At 47.1% G+C, this 14,726-nt stretch overlaps 1 pseudogene; it reads left to right on the plus strand.

Moving 5' to 3' along the window:
- LOC136306517 (citrate synthase, mitochondrial-like) overlaps positions 1-9,721 on the plus strand; it is a 52,998-nt pseudogene extending 43,277 nt beyond the window's left edge.
- Positions 9,722-14,726: the final 5,005 nt, after the last annotated feature.

A 14,726-nucleotide genomic window follows, 5' to 3' on the forward strand; every position in this document is an offset into this window, starting at 1 on the left:
TTTAGAGCCAGGCTTCCAGTCACACTGGCCCTGACTTTTTTAGAAGTCCCCAAGCCTAGAATCTTTGATGTGAAGATATATATTTCATATTTGGACAAGTCTTTGTCCAAGTACATTCCCCACTGCAGCTCTAAACCACAACCCATCTGATTCAGTACAGTACCTGTCTCAAGCTTATTACTAACACAGCTGGCATCTAGAGATTAAATGCAGATGAACAGGTGTATTCATGGTCAGAATGGCTCTAGAAGTCTTGTCTGTCATGAAACTGAAATATTTATGGCCTTAGATAATAACATCCTTACAGAGGATTCTTTCACCATCTTACAATAAGAAATTATTGCATTTTCCTAAATATATGACTTTGGCTTGTCTTTTGGGTAGTGCTAGCAATAGTGTGCTTATAGAAATTATAACAATAATTTAATGAATTATATAATATTTTAAAATCATATGTAGAATTGATGTTTATCAAATTTACAACTTTTAAATTCAGTGGAAGTTTTTGATATAAATGTTACAAATGTCTTAATTATAATGAGCTAGAATAACTTAATTTCAACTCATTTAATATCTATTAAAATGTCACAAAATATTTTTTGATTTGTTAGAAAACTGAGAGAACACATGAATTGATTGATCAGTCACACACACAAAAAATATTAAATAGAGAGCTTTTGAAAAACTCTCTTTTTTTTTTTTTTTTTTACAGAGACAGAGAGTCAGACAGGAACAGAAAAAGATGAGAAGCATAAATCATCAGTTTTTTATTGTGACACCTTAGTTGTTCATTGATTGCTTTCTCATATGTGCCTTGACCGTGGGCCTTCAGCAGACTGAGTAACCCCTTGCTGGAGCCAGCGACCTTAGGTCCAAGCTGGTGAGCTTTGCTTAAACCAGATGAGCCTGCTCTCAAGCTTGCGACCTCAGGGTCTCGAACCTGAGTCTTCTGCCTCCCAGTCCAACACTCTATTCGCTGTGCCACTGCCTGGTTAGGCTGAAAAACTCTTAATTGGACTTAATTAACTAGTAAGACAAGGAATTTATGGAAACTAACATATCACTATTTGAGATAAAGAATAATACTCTATAAACTCTCTACAATTAAAACAATGTAAGATGCTGACCTAATAATATTGCAAAGCATAAAATGACTGATAATTAGTAATTTTTCTGAAGGTTTAGAAAAATAACATTCACTGTCTTAAGACCAATATTTCTTTGTCATCTGGTACCTCCTAATTTGAGTGGGGGTTTTACCTTAATCTATGGAACAAGTGAGGACTATCTATACATGAGTAAATTAAGATGTGGTATACCAACGGTGTTGAATTAGGTTCATGTCTCTAACCTGCCGTTAACGCTATTTCTTTTGGTCCAGGACTCTAACTTCTCTATTCCTTGATTTTTTAAAATGTAAAACAATGACATTAGATTAGGCAATTTCTGAGGAATTAAAGTATTAACATGTTGTGTCTATTGTGAAATGGTGGCAAATATTGCTTCCTTTAATTCCTAATCATTCATTTAATAATTTTATATTTCTTTTTTTTCTAAGAATGTAATATGCACTGAGAATTCAAAGTTAAGTAATAAAAAGAAACACAGATATGCTATAAAGAAAAACTTGTATAATAAAATCATGCTCTAAATATAAAATATACTGAAATATGGTATGATTTAACAATTGATAAAATATCAGGAAAAAGATTGTTATGCCATTGATCTTAGTATCCACAATAAGGGACTTAGAAGCTACAATACTAAACACTTTAAAAAGAAAGAATATGTACTTCTGTAACATAAATGATCTCTAATTGAGCAACATTCATAAATATGTTAAGAAACTTATTAAAGACTAAATTTTGTTCTATCATGAAAATCAAGTCTTTGTTATTTTACCAATAGATTGTAATTATAAGTTAAGATAAAAAACCATTTTATGTTATTCTACTTTTATGGGTGTTGGTCAATCTGTTTAGAAGCAATTTGCTAGTATAGACCAAAAATTAAAAACATTCAATATTTGATACAACAACTTTAATTTCATGACTCTATTCCAGGGGTCGGGAAACTTTTTGGCTGAGAGAGCCATGAATGTCACATATTTTAAAATGTAATTTCATGAGAGCCATACAACGACACATGTATGTTACACACTATCCACTAAAAATTTGGTGTTGTCCCGAAGGACAGCTGTGATTGGCTCCAGCCACCCACAACTATGAACATGAATGGTAGGAAATGAATGGATTGTAATACATGAGAATGTTTTATATTTTTACAATTATTATTTTTTTTTATTAAGGATTTGTCTGTGAGCCAGATGCAGCCATCAAAAGAGCCACATCTAGCTTGCGAGCCATAGGTTCCCGACCCCTGCTCTATCCCAATGAATTGTTTGAGATTTTTAAAGATGGTACTGTAACAGCTCCATAATTAGGAGAATATTTTAATACTTTAAATAATTATGATATAATGATAAAAAAATTAGCTAAATCCATATATATTGACATGACTGTGTTGCTAAGATATATTATTAAGTAAAATAACAGTTGTATAATAATGCATAGAGCATTTATAAAAAACATTTGTATATACATAAATATCTAGAAAAATCATAAAATCGGTGAACATCAAATCCTTAAATTTAAAAATTTCTGAGAAAAGCCCTGGCCGGTTGGCTCAGTGGTAGAGCATTGGCCTGGCATGCAGAAGTCCCAGATTCGATTCCCGTCCAGGGCACACAGGAGAGGCGCCCATCTGCTTCTCCACCCCTCCCCCTCTCCTTCCTCTCTGTCTCTTTCTTCCCCTCCTGCAGCCGAGGCTCCACTGGAGCAAAGATGGCCCGGGCGCTGGGGATGGCTCCTTGGCCACTGCCCCAGGCGCTAGAGTGGCTCTGGTCGGGGCAGAGCGACGCCCCGGAGGGGCAGAGCATCGTCCCCTGGTGGGCGTGCCCGGTGGATCCCGGTCGGGCGCATGCGGGAGTCTGTCTGTCTCTCCCCGTTTCCAGCTTCAGAAAAAAAAAATTTTTTTTCTGAGAAAAGAAAGCAAATAAGGAGACCATTTTAAGTATATTTATGTTTCTCTTTCCCGATATTAAAATATTTTTCAGAAAGAATATTACGTATTAGTTTTATGTTTGTGAAATTAAAAAATATATATATCAAAAACAGGCAGGATAGGTGTTTACTCCATATTACAATTAAGATAATTGAGTTATCAGGGTGGTTGGTTATTAGTTATCAAACTAGTAAGTGGAATAGAATGATATAAATTCAGAATTCATGAAGTTCATTCCAAGACCATTTTTGGGTTTTTTTTTTGTTGTTGTTCTTTGTTTTAACTATTGATAACCTTAAAGATGTAAACATTTAGTAATTTATATGTTTGCACAGTTTCATTTTTATTAACTAGATACTTGTGCTTCACCAGATTTCAAAAGCATCAATGTATGAGACAGAAGTTTTACCAAATGCTACACGTCAACACTTTTGCAGTTTTCTCCGTATTCAGTTCAGCCCGGTAGAGAGTTGTCATTTGCCTCATGGCCCACATCATCTGCATGGGGAGAAATATACTTATGCTTGCTGGGCTTCAGTTAAAAAAAATTGAATTTTTTTTACTCATTTAAGATGTTACATGTTACAAAGATGTCAATCATATGCATTATTCTTTTTAATTTTGACAAATATTACATGGTCTGATCAGTTTATTCTGCCAATAGTTTAAGGTCTTGAAGATTTTGAAATAAACCAGGTTTGCAAGGCACTTGTAAAAATGTGAATACAGCCCTGGCCAGTTGGCTCAGTGGTAGAGCGTCGGCCTGGCGTGTAGAAGTCCTGGGTTCAATTCCCGGCCAGGGCACACAGGAGAAGCGCCCATCTGCTTCTCCACCCCTCCCTCTCTCCTTCCTCTCTGTCTCTCTCTTCCCTTCCCGCAGCCAAGGCTCCATTGGAGCAAAGATGGCCCGGGCGCTGGGGATGGTTCCTTGGCCACTGCCCCAGGCGCTAGAGTGGCTCTGGTCGGGGCAGAGCATCACCCCCTGGTGGGCGTGCCAGTGGATCCCGGTCGGGCGCATGCGGTAGTCTGTCTGACTGTCTCTCCAGGTTTCTAGCTTCAGAAAAATTAAAAAAAAAAAAATGTGAATACAATAAATGAAAATGATTCAGTCATGTAACTGTAAAACCTAAAGGCTGTTTTGCCTGCAGAATTATTTGGAAATATGTTTATTATTACCATATAAAACTCAGGAGGTATTCATGATTGATAGAAAGGGGAGAAACACTGTCTTGGTAAAGATATATACACTGACCTGATGTTCTGATAGATTCTAAATATTATTCATGGCATAGAGCCTAGTCTGTTCCTTGATGGTTTTCTAGTTTGTTCTACATTGGTCTCCTATTGAGTTATATCATTTGCTAAATATAACGTTAAAATTGGAGTACTAAGCAACTTTGCAAATCCTAGGCTAAAGAAAAGATGATTAAATAATCATTGATTATTAATGCTGATTAAATAATAATTCATCTTTTTAATTACCTAAACAAATTCTCTTCTTGGAAACTTTAGATGCTCTATTGGGTCATGAAGCTCATTATCACATTTAATATTGGGATTTGGTTACTAGAAATTTGATTGTATGTGCATGTGCATGTGCACACTAACACTAGTTTAACTGTTTATGAAAAGAAAAAAGGATCTCACAAAAGGGAAGACCTTTTTTAGACTTGTTTCTTGTTTTCAAGATGGGTGATATTTGGAAAGACAGAATTATCACAGGTGGTCTGCTTTATTCTGTTTGATTTTTTATTGTGCAAAACTTTGCCACAGTGGCTGGAATTTCAGGAGAAATCAGGAAAGATGGAAGAGGGCAGGAGAATCCTCCAGGGCTTTTTGTCAAGCTGATTAAGTTGTGTCCATGCATTTTTCTTTTCTTCCTCCCCCAAACAATCTAATGACTAAATCTGGTAGTTTTTGGAGATAAAGTACTAGGAAATTTCAAAATATAATAAAGACAATGAAAAGTCAATAACTATCATTCTTGGGTGACCTCAAAAAGGGTTGCACTGTAATGCTTCTCCTGGCTTTATTAAGACATACCTAACAATTTCTGCCCAAGGCTTTTGTAGTTTTTATTAGTAATAAGTATCCCCCCACCTCCAATCAGAAACAGTGCTCCTGTGCTCCATCCACTGAAATTGTGGGAATAAGCCTATTCACATCGGAAGCTAAACTACAAACAGGAAGTCACTCCTTTCATCTTTGTCTGCCCAGCATCTGGTACAGAAGCAGTGGAGGCTCCTGTTCCTGCCCAGTTCTCTCCCTTCCCTCCCTACCCTCCAGAGTCTCAACTTCTCCTGGCGTGGCTTTACTCACTGTAGCTGCCTGACTCATTAGAGCCAAGAATGCATCTCATCTTATTCTTGAAGCCTGGTATGGTAGTGTTTCATTCATGAATTTGAAAGATATATTGGCTGGCCTGATATCTAAGGAACAGGCCAGAGTCAAGACCTTCAGACAGCAAGATGGTAGGAAGGTAGTGGGCCAAATCACTGTGGACATGATGTGATGAGGTAGCATGAGAGGTATGAAAGGTTTGGTATTGGAAGCATTGTTCTTGATCCTGATGAAGGCATGTGTTTCTGTGGCTGCAGTATTCCTGATGCCAGAAACTCCCACCCAAAGCTAAGGTGAGAAAAAAACCCTGGCAAAGAACTTATTTTGGCTGCTGGTAACTGGGCAAAGTCCAACAGAGGGACAAATATCTTGGCTCTCAAAGGAGTAGGCAAAGAGAGCAGCTCTGCCTCCCCATGTGATAATCATGGTGTACATCATCCTCACCAACCTGAGCCCTATGTCTCAGCTCATCAAATCCATTCTAACTCTTAACAGTGAAAGCAACTTTGCTTGAGCATATGCAGAAGGTATCAACCAAATTAAGAACTTGGAGTTGATTTACAAAGACTGTATGGATCTGACCGCATGGCTACTTTGTGTTGCTGCCAAGATCTACCCGAATTTGTAGTGGGAGGGCAGCAGTATTGGGACCCAGTTCAGTGTAGAGTTCCACACTGAACTGGTTCCACAATTTCACCAACATGTTAGGATATACCAGTGCTCAGCTTACTGACATTATGCGCTTATACCCCAACAGCCACAGTGGCCTTGAAGGTGGCAATGTAAGTGCGCGTAGCAGCCACTTGGTGGGCAGTGCCCTTTCAAACTCCTGCCTGCTTGTTTCAGCAGCTATAAAATGTCTGACAGGGCCCCTCCATAGACTGACAAATCAGGAGTGCTAGTTTGGCTGACACAGCTCTAGAAGGAAGTTGGCAGCAGTGTGTCAGGTAAGAAGCTACAAGACTACATCTGGAGCACTCTCAACTCAGGACCACTTGTCTCAGGCAATGGTCATGCAGAACAAAGAAGGACTAATCTATGACTAAGTGCCAGTGAGAGTTTGCTCTGAAACACCTGCCTCATGACCCCATGTTTAAGCTGGTTGTTCAGCTGCATAAGACTGTGCCCAATGTCCTCTTAGAACAGGGCAAGGCTAACAATCTTTGGCCCATAGTGCTTAGAGTGGAATGAGGCTCCAGTACTATGGCATGAGAAAGATTAATTACTACACAGTCCTGCTTGGGGTGTCACAAGCATCAATGTACAGGCACAACACACAACTTTTCTAGGGCTGAACACTAGGCTTCCCTCTAGAGAGGCCTCAATCCAGTGGAGGGTTTCAAATAATTGAACAAATAGCTTACTGCCTTAATGACCATTTTAAGTAAAAAAACAACAAACAAAACACGTTATACTGAAACGTAGTTTATTATTTCACGCATTTAATACTTAAATAAGAACAATAAAAGAGGTACAGAAAAATTTGAAAAATTAATATTAATATTATAATAGAATATTAATATTAATATTAATGAAAAAATTAAATCATACCAGACAAAAAACAGTAAAACTCCTATTTAAGATATTTCTAGCCTGAGCAGGCAGTGGCACAGTGGATAGAGTGTAGGACTGGGATGCAGAGGACCCAGGTATGATACCCCGAGGTCTCCAGCTTGAGCACAGGTTCAGCTGGATTGAGCTAAACTCACCAGCTTGAGCCCAGGGTTGCTGGCTCAAGCAAGGGATTACTTGGTCTGCTGTAGCCCCATGGTCAAGGCACATATGAGAAAGCAATCAATGAACAACTAAAGTGCCACATTGAAAAATGGATGCTTTGCACATCTCTCCCTTCCTGTCTCTCTGTCCCTATCTGTCCCTCTCTGTTGCTCTCTGTCTCTATCAAAAAAAAGAAAAAAAAAAAAAGAAGAAGATATTTCCAATGAGAGTTTGTCACCCCCCTGACTGTTCAGCACTTTTTTTTTTACGTTATATGTGTGTTTACTAAAGTAACAAATGCTAGGGAATTAAAATGTAGTATTTCATCAAAAGTATAATAGTTTTATGAAATGAATAAAAAAATATTACAAGCATAGTGGAGTCAAACTTTTTTCACCTATGGAAATAATGAACATTATTAGGGCATTTAGAATATGCTGTTGCACAGATGAATGTTAAAAAAGAGTAAGGAATGTAAATCTGTGATTTCACATTGGGCAGCTATCCAGGTGCCCTCCTTAGAGAGAACCCTGATTCCCAGTGCCATCTTAACAACCAGTTTGCCAAACTCAACAAAAAATTAGGTGTCGGTTCTGCTGAACAAGTGCGAACCTGCTCACTCGCACCACTGGGGCTATCTCTGTTCATTCTAAGAGATTCCTGAGCCTGATATCTCCTGGGCTCCCAGGCTCAGGGAGGCTGGGCCCTTTGACCCACCCATGGAAGTGCAACTGGGAGAGGGTGGATGTCATGAGAAAGAAGTGGCCACTCCAGAGCACCAGCTGCAAGAAAGTTATGTAAGCCAGCCTAAATGCTGTCCCACGGCCCCCAGATAGAGATGGACCCCGGCTTACTCAGGCGGTAAAGGATTGCCGGTTCTGCCCCGGTACTGCTTCTGACAGCCCCCACCCATCCCTGAGTCTGCTCAGGTTTACAGTGCCCACTGTCATGATGAGGCAGGGCTTCCAAATCTCTCTCTAAAATTCTCTGCTTCACAAGGACGAAGCTCCAGGGAACAGAGGCAGAGACCTCATAGTCCAGAACCCCACAGTGAGCTGAACTCTCACTCTGCACTTAGCAGCGATGAAGCAAAAGCAAGATTCCTGTGTTCCTGCTGTCCCCAGAGCTCCCACTTCCTGTTCTCCTTGCAATTGCTTTTCACCCTCTTGCCTGGAGCCCTCCCTTGAGCGGCCCCCACTGCAGACCCTGGACCTCAGCCTGGCCCCGCTCCTGCTCCCCCGTCAGGACCATCCAAGATCTGCGCTTTCACCAGCAGGCTCAAACTGCTCTTGGTGACCCGTGAAGACAGCAGCCCCAGCGGATCCTCTGTGGTCACCAGCACACTCTGCCCTACCCGGACCCTTTCCCCTCCTTCCATCTTCCCCGTCCGCCTGGGCTCCCACTCTGTCCCCCAGTCTACCTTTGTCCTGCGCCCCCCTCCTGGCCCGCACCCCCCTCCTGGCCCTCGTCTGCCCTCCAGGCCTCTGGGCAGACGCCAGCTCTCCATCCCCTCCTCCTCTCCTGCTGCCCCGTTAAAACTTCCCGCCATCTCTCCTCTGGGCCATCCTGAAAAGTGTCCCCCAGGCAGGGAGACCCTGAAACTGGGGACCTGGTCCTTTCAAAATATCAGTCAGGCCCCCGCTGACCGCTGGGAGCAGGCCATGAAGGACCTCAGGCTCAGGTAATCCTGGGGGGCCCTCCAGAGATCCAGGAACCGTCTCCCCTTCCGCGTTCTCAGGCACTTGGTGGTCGGGCCCATGTCACAGGGTGGATGCCCCTACGGGGAGAGGTCCACAGGCTAAAGGAAATGTAGCAAGCTCCCCTGTGCCTTCACTTGGGGCCCCCCAGGCTCTCCAAGCTGCCATTAGAAGGGGTTGCCTGGGCTTGGTGGACTTGAGCATTTCTCCCTGTGGGCCCCCTGCCCTTCATGTGGCCGAGCACCGACCCCTTCTCAGAAGGAGTGGCTGTGCCCTGTGCCTGGTATACACCCCACTGTCCAACCAGCCTCCCCAGGAGACAGTGACTAGGGGTCACTCGGGAAGCATAGGGCAGCCTGGGAGGGGGGCTGGGAGAAGAGGAGAAGCCCTGCTGTAGGGCGTTGGGGCCTGGAGTCGGGGCGGGGGAGGGGAGTGCTGGTGCCCCCATGGGGCCAAGTGCCTTGTTCACATGGTTCTGAGCACTCAGAGTTGCTGAACTCCGCAAGTGTGACTGACCATCAGTCACTAGCAGTCTGTACCCTGTTCCTATAACCTCCCTGGGGGGAGTCCTAGGCTTCTTGGGGGTGGGGGCGGGATGTGTGGGAATGAGTTGCAGCTGGAGGTGAAGGCTGTTTCAGAGGTTTCTTTTTGGGGCCTCAGGTCCCACACACCCTTCTTTTTCACTTCCCTGCAGGACGCACAACAGCCAGTGCTACCCCCCACTTCCTAGTCCTGACAGAACTGAGGAGAGGCCGCACTGCCACAAAATCAGGAAGCCCAAGTCTCAACTGCTCTGTCTGCCCGGCTGGGCCAGTCAGCTCAGATTGAACAGCCGGAAATTGGCAGCGCGTGTCCCTAAGAAAGTGCATCTCAGGAGTGCTGACAGAGTAGAGGGCGGCCCCTAAAAACTCACAGAACACACAGGCTTCCAGGGGACATCCTGGGCTGGCTCTCCTGGCCACAGGCTGATGTGCTCAGGGGCCAGAATCACACTATTATTTTGTCCATGTAGACATGGAAGATCTGATAACTGTCTTCCTGGGGGTTAAATGATTGCCTAAAGACAAAGCCTGCCACTGGCTCTCTCCTCCAGGAAGCACAGCTTATTTTTTTAAATTAATTTAAAAATGGGGTGACATTGATAAATCAAGGTACATATGTTTAGAGAAAATATCTCTAGGTTATTTTGACATTTGATTATGCTGTATTCCCATCACCCAAAGTCCAATTGTCTTCCATCACAGCTTTTAAGGCCAGGGGAGCCCTGATCCCTCCTGATATTGGCCTGTTTATACCTGATCATCCAGTGAATGCAGCCTGCCAGGAACCCCTAACACTCAGCACTGCTTTCTAAAGGCAAGAGCATGTGGGGAGACAGGCAGAGTTAGAGCCCCCTTGCACAAGACCCCTCCTTTCTCCCTGCATCTGCTCTGGGGGAAGGTCCTACCTTAACTGGAGCCTCTGCTGGGCCCTGGGCCAGGCACAGGCCAAAGCGAGGTAGGAACCTGCTCCCGGTCACTCCAGCTTCCCCGGGCCAGATTGGCAGGACCCCAGGGGTGTGTCTGGGAGGGAGAAGAGTCATCTCCGGGTTCTGCTCAGAACAAGGTCTGCCCGGCCCACCGTGCCCAAGTGTTACACTCACTCCTTCACCTACTCTGACGCTCAGATGCATCCTGTTCACCCTCCATGATGCAGACGTCTTTTACGCCTGATAGTGTCTCAGAGGCTCCTTCCACTATTCTGTTTTTCTGTTCTGATTGCATCTGCAGTGACCCTATTTCCAAACAAGGTCACTCTTTGAGGCAGTGGGGTTAGGAACTTATCACATCTTTCTATTTAGGAAGAAGGTTGGAATCACAATTCAACTCATAAAAGCATTTTTCACGAGCCATCCCCACTGGCCACAGTGGGTCATGGAGCCTGAGGTGTGAACGCAGAGCCGAGCTGCAGAGACAGCAGTTTCCAATCCCAGCGTTCATTACCAGCCATGACACTGGGCTGGTCCCTACCTCCTCCTCGACCAAAATAGGGACAAAAATAAGCACTAACCAGATTGTTATGAAAATTAAACATACAGAAGAGTGCCCAGCATGGTGTGGTGCAGAAATATTGGTGTTGAAATAAACTGCTAAATGGCAAAGATTGTCTGAAGCTCTGACTGAAATAGACGTGCTGCACAACATGGGTGCTGAGTCATCCTCGGGCTCCCGAATCCACGACAATCACGTTTTCCCTGAGATCGCTCTCTCGTGTATGCCAGTCATCCCTCTGCAGGCCTCCCCCTCCCATCACCCAGTGATGGTTAATGTGGTAGAAGTTCAGCTCCCAGCTGGGGGTTTGCCTACTCTGCCGAGGCCGGGACACATCTCAGTTCCTAAACTCAGGTGTGATGGGGCCATAGCTGCTTCATGTTTTCCAGGGCTAATTTCTGCTTGGAGGACATTTCTTCCTGGTTAACTGAGGATTCTTGTCCTCTTTCCCCAGGATCACACAAGGGTGGCAGGTGGGCAGGTGGGTGGGGTCAGGCCCTGGCCTCAGGGGGTTCTTAGATCCACTCCCAGTGACACCTGGAGAAGCCCTAGCCCGACATGGCCTGGGCCATCGGCTCCTCGGGCTGTGCTAACCCATCACAGCCTTCTGCTGGAGGCTCACCCGCTTCCTCCTCTCTCACAGGCTCGGGGATCCTTGCATAGCCCCTGGTGTAGATCCCCCAGGACTGACTGGATGAGGTCATTCGTGGTTACCAACACTGACAGGTGTGTGGGGGTCAGCCCGCAACTCCTACACCGGGCTGAGTCCCTGGGGTCTTTGGGACACTCAGCACATGGCACTGGTCTCCCCCAGGACAGAGGAAGCAGCAAAGCCACCTGCCTACTTTCTGATATTCGCACCATTGCCTGGGCTTTGTAATTCTCTCCCCATGGTGCCCTCACTGTGAGGATATGAGATGCAGGCGTTAGACCTCTTCTCAATGACCTGCCAATATCTTGGAGTGTCTACAAGGGAGCCGATACAATGGGGCAAGAGATTAGAGGAGGGCAGTAGAGGACAGTGACAAGCTTGTGGAATAATGAATGTGGCCCAGTGTCCTGAGAAGAACTGGAATGGAGCTCTAGAGGAAATGTAGAAGGTGGCACTCAGATGGCACAGACATAGGGACCAGGTGTCACAGAATATGTTGGTAGCTGGATGGGCCCAGGAACTCTTGAGCATTCACTTGGGGACAATGCAGCATGTAGAGGACAGCACATAAGGGTGGATGGATTTGCAAGGTGAGTGCACTGAGACCCCAAACCCCAGGTTGCTGAGCCCCGGGTGTGAAGCCCATGGAAGCTCTAGGGAGAGTCCTTCAGTCCCATGGGGAGGGTGTGGGTCGGCTCCTTCCCTGTCAGGTCCCTGAGTCTGGTGTCCCGTGTGAGGTCATTTCCATCCCTGTCCTGGGAATTCTCCTCGAGGTCATGTAAGTGCTTGAGTGACAAGCCACAGTGCACAGGGTTTTCCTCCCTGACTGCACTCAGGTTCTTCTCCTGGGCCAGGGGGCAGCCATGGGGTCTGTGCCTGGCTCAGTGTGTCCTCGCTCACAGGACAAGGACTCAGCTCTCTGGTCTCTTGCTTCTTGATCAATACTCATCATGCTTCTGTTGCCCTGGTGGCCCTAGGGCAGACATGTCAGTGATGATCACAACTATTCCTGTTCACTCTACGGGATCCCCGAGACTGACATGGCCCAGGCTCCCAAGCTCAGGGACTGGCTGAGCCCTTTGACCCACCCATGGAAGTGCGACTGGGAGAGGGTGTCTGTGCCCAGGAAGGAAGGACCACTGCTGAGCACCAGCCTGCAAGACATCCAGGCAGGCCAGCCGGGATGCTGTCCACGGCCCCCAGGTGGGGACAGACCTGGGCTGACTCAGACAGTAAGAGGACTGCCCCATTTCTGGCCCTAGTACTGCCTCTGACTGTCCCCATCCAGCCCTGGGTCTGCTTATGTCTACAGTGTCCACTGTCATAATGGAGGCAGGGCTAGAACTCTCTGCTTATGAGGTCACAAAGATGAAGCCTGAGGTAACAGAGGCAGACACACATAGTCCACACCCCACTGTGGGCAGGAGTCTCACTCTGCATCTAGTGTGATGAAGAGAAAGCAAGCGTCCCGCTTTCCTGCTCTCCCCAGACCTCCCACTTCCCTTACCCTGGAATCTGCCCTCTTACCTCCCTCCCTACAGCCCTCACTTGAGCCGGACCCCACTGCAGACCCTGGGCCTCAGCCTGGCCCCGCTCCTGCTCCACCGCCAGGACCATCTAAGATCTGCGCTTTCACCAGCAGCCACAAACCGCTCTTATTGACCCGTAAAGACAGCTGCCCCAGCGGATCCTCTGTGGTCACCAGCACCCTCTGCTCTACCCAGACACTTTCCCCTCCTTCCATCTTCCCCGCCCGCCAGGCCTCCCACTCTGTCCTCCAGTCTACCTTTGTCCCTCGCCCCCCTCCTGGCCCTCGCCCCCCTCCTGGCCCGCGCCCCCCTCCTGGCCCTCGTCTGCCCTCCAGGCCCCTGGGCAGAGCACAGCTCTCCATCCCCTCCTCCTCTCCTGCTGCCCCGTTAAAACTTCCTGCCATCTCTCCTCTGGGCCATCCTAAAAAGTGTCCCCCAGTCAGGGAGACCCTGAAACTGGGGACCTGGTCCTCTCAATATATCATTCAGGCCCCCGCTGACCGCCGGGAGCAGGCCATGAAGGACCTCAGGCTCAGGTAATCCTGGGGGGCCCTCCAGAGATCCAGGAACCCCCTCTCCCCCCTGCGTTCTCAGCGACTTGGTGGTCGGGCCCATGTCACAGGGTGGATGCCCCTACGGGGAGAGGTCCACAGGCTAAAGGAAATGTAGCAAGCTCCCCTGTGCCTTCACTTGGGGCCCCCCAGGCTCTCCCAGCCACCATTAGAAGGGGTTGCCTGGGCTTGGTGGACTTGAGCATTTCTCCCTCTGGGCCCCCTGCCCTTCATGTGGCCGAGCACCGACCCCTTCTCAGAAGGAGTGGCTGTGCCCTGTGCCTGGTATACACCTCACTGTCCAACCAGCCTCCCCAGGAGACAGTGACTAAGGGTCCCTCAGGAAGCATAGGGCTGCCTGGTGAGCGGGCAGAGCGACATTGTGGGAAAATAGGTGAAGCCCTACTGTAGGGCATTGGGGCCTGGAGTCAGGGCAGGGGGGAGGCCAAAGGCCTGTGGGGCAAAGCCCCTTGTTCAGGTGGTCCTGGGCACTGGAAGGTAGTTGCTGAGCTCCGCAGGTGTAGCTGATAAAGACCCTGTCTTTTAGCCTCCCTGGAGGCAGCCCTAGGCTTCAGGAGGTTATGAGCCTCAGTTGCAGCTGGAGGTGATGTCTATCTGGAGGGGCCCCTCTGAGAGGCCTCTGCGCCCCCACACCCTCCTTCCTTCCCTTCCCTGCAGGACACAGGGCAGCCTGAGCTACTCCGGCTTCCCGGGCAGCTTCCCAATCCGGAAGAAACCAGGCAACGTCCCCACTGCCCAGCAGTCAGGGAACCCTGGTTCCAATATCTCTGTTGGCCCGGCCGGGCCTGACAACCTCAGATTGGACGGGCAAAAAGCGGTACTGTGTGCCACTAAGAAGGTATGTCTTGGAAGTGGTGACAGAGTGGAGGGTGGGACCCTAAGACCTCACAAACCACACAGATTTCCAAGGGGGACACCCTGGGCTGACTCTCCTGACCACAGGCTGGTGTGCTCAGGGGCCAGAATCGCACTATTATTTTGTCCTGTAGACATCTGGGTCTTCATGACTTTTTCTTGGGGGGGGGGGGAGTCATGGCCTGAAAACACAGCCTCCCCTGGGCCTCTCTTCCAGGAAGGACAGCTTTTGAGGCTCAGGGGAACCCGGATGCCTCTAAGTGATGGCCTCC

This window comes from Saccopteryx bilineata, chromosome 5, assembly GCF_036850765.1.
Source record: "Saccopteryx bilineata isolate mSacBil1 chromosome 5, mSacBil1_pri_phased_curated, whole genome shotgun sequence".
Lineage (NCBI taxonomy): Eukaryota > Metazoa > Chordata > Mammalia > Chiroptera > Emballonuridae > Saccopteryx > Saccopteryx bilineata.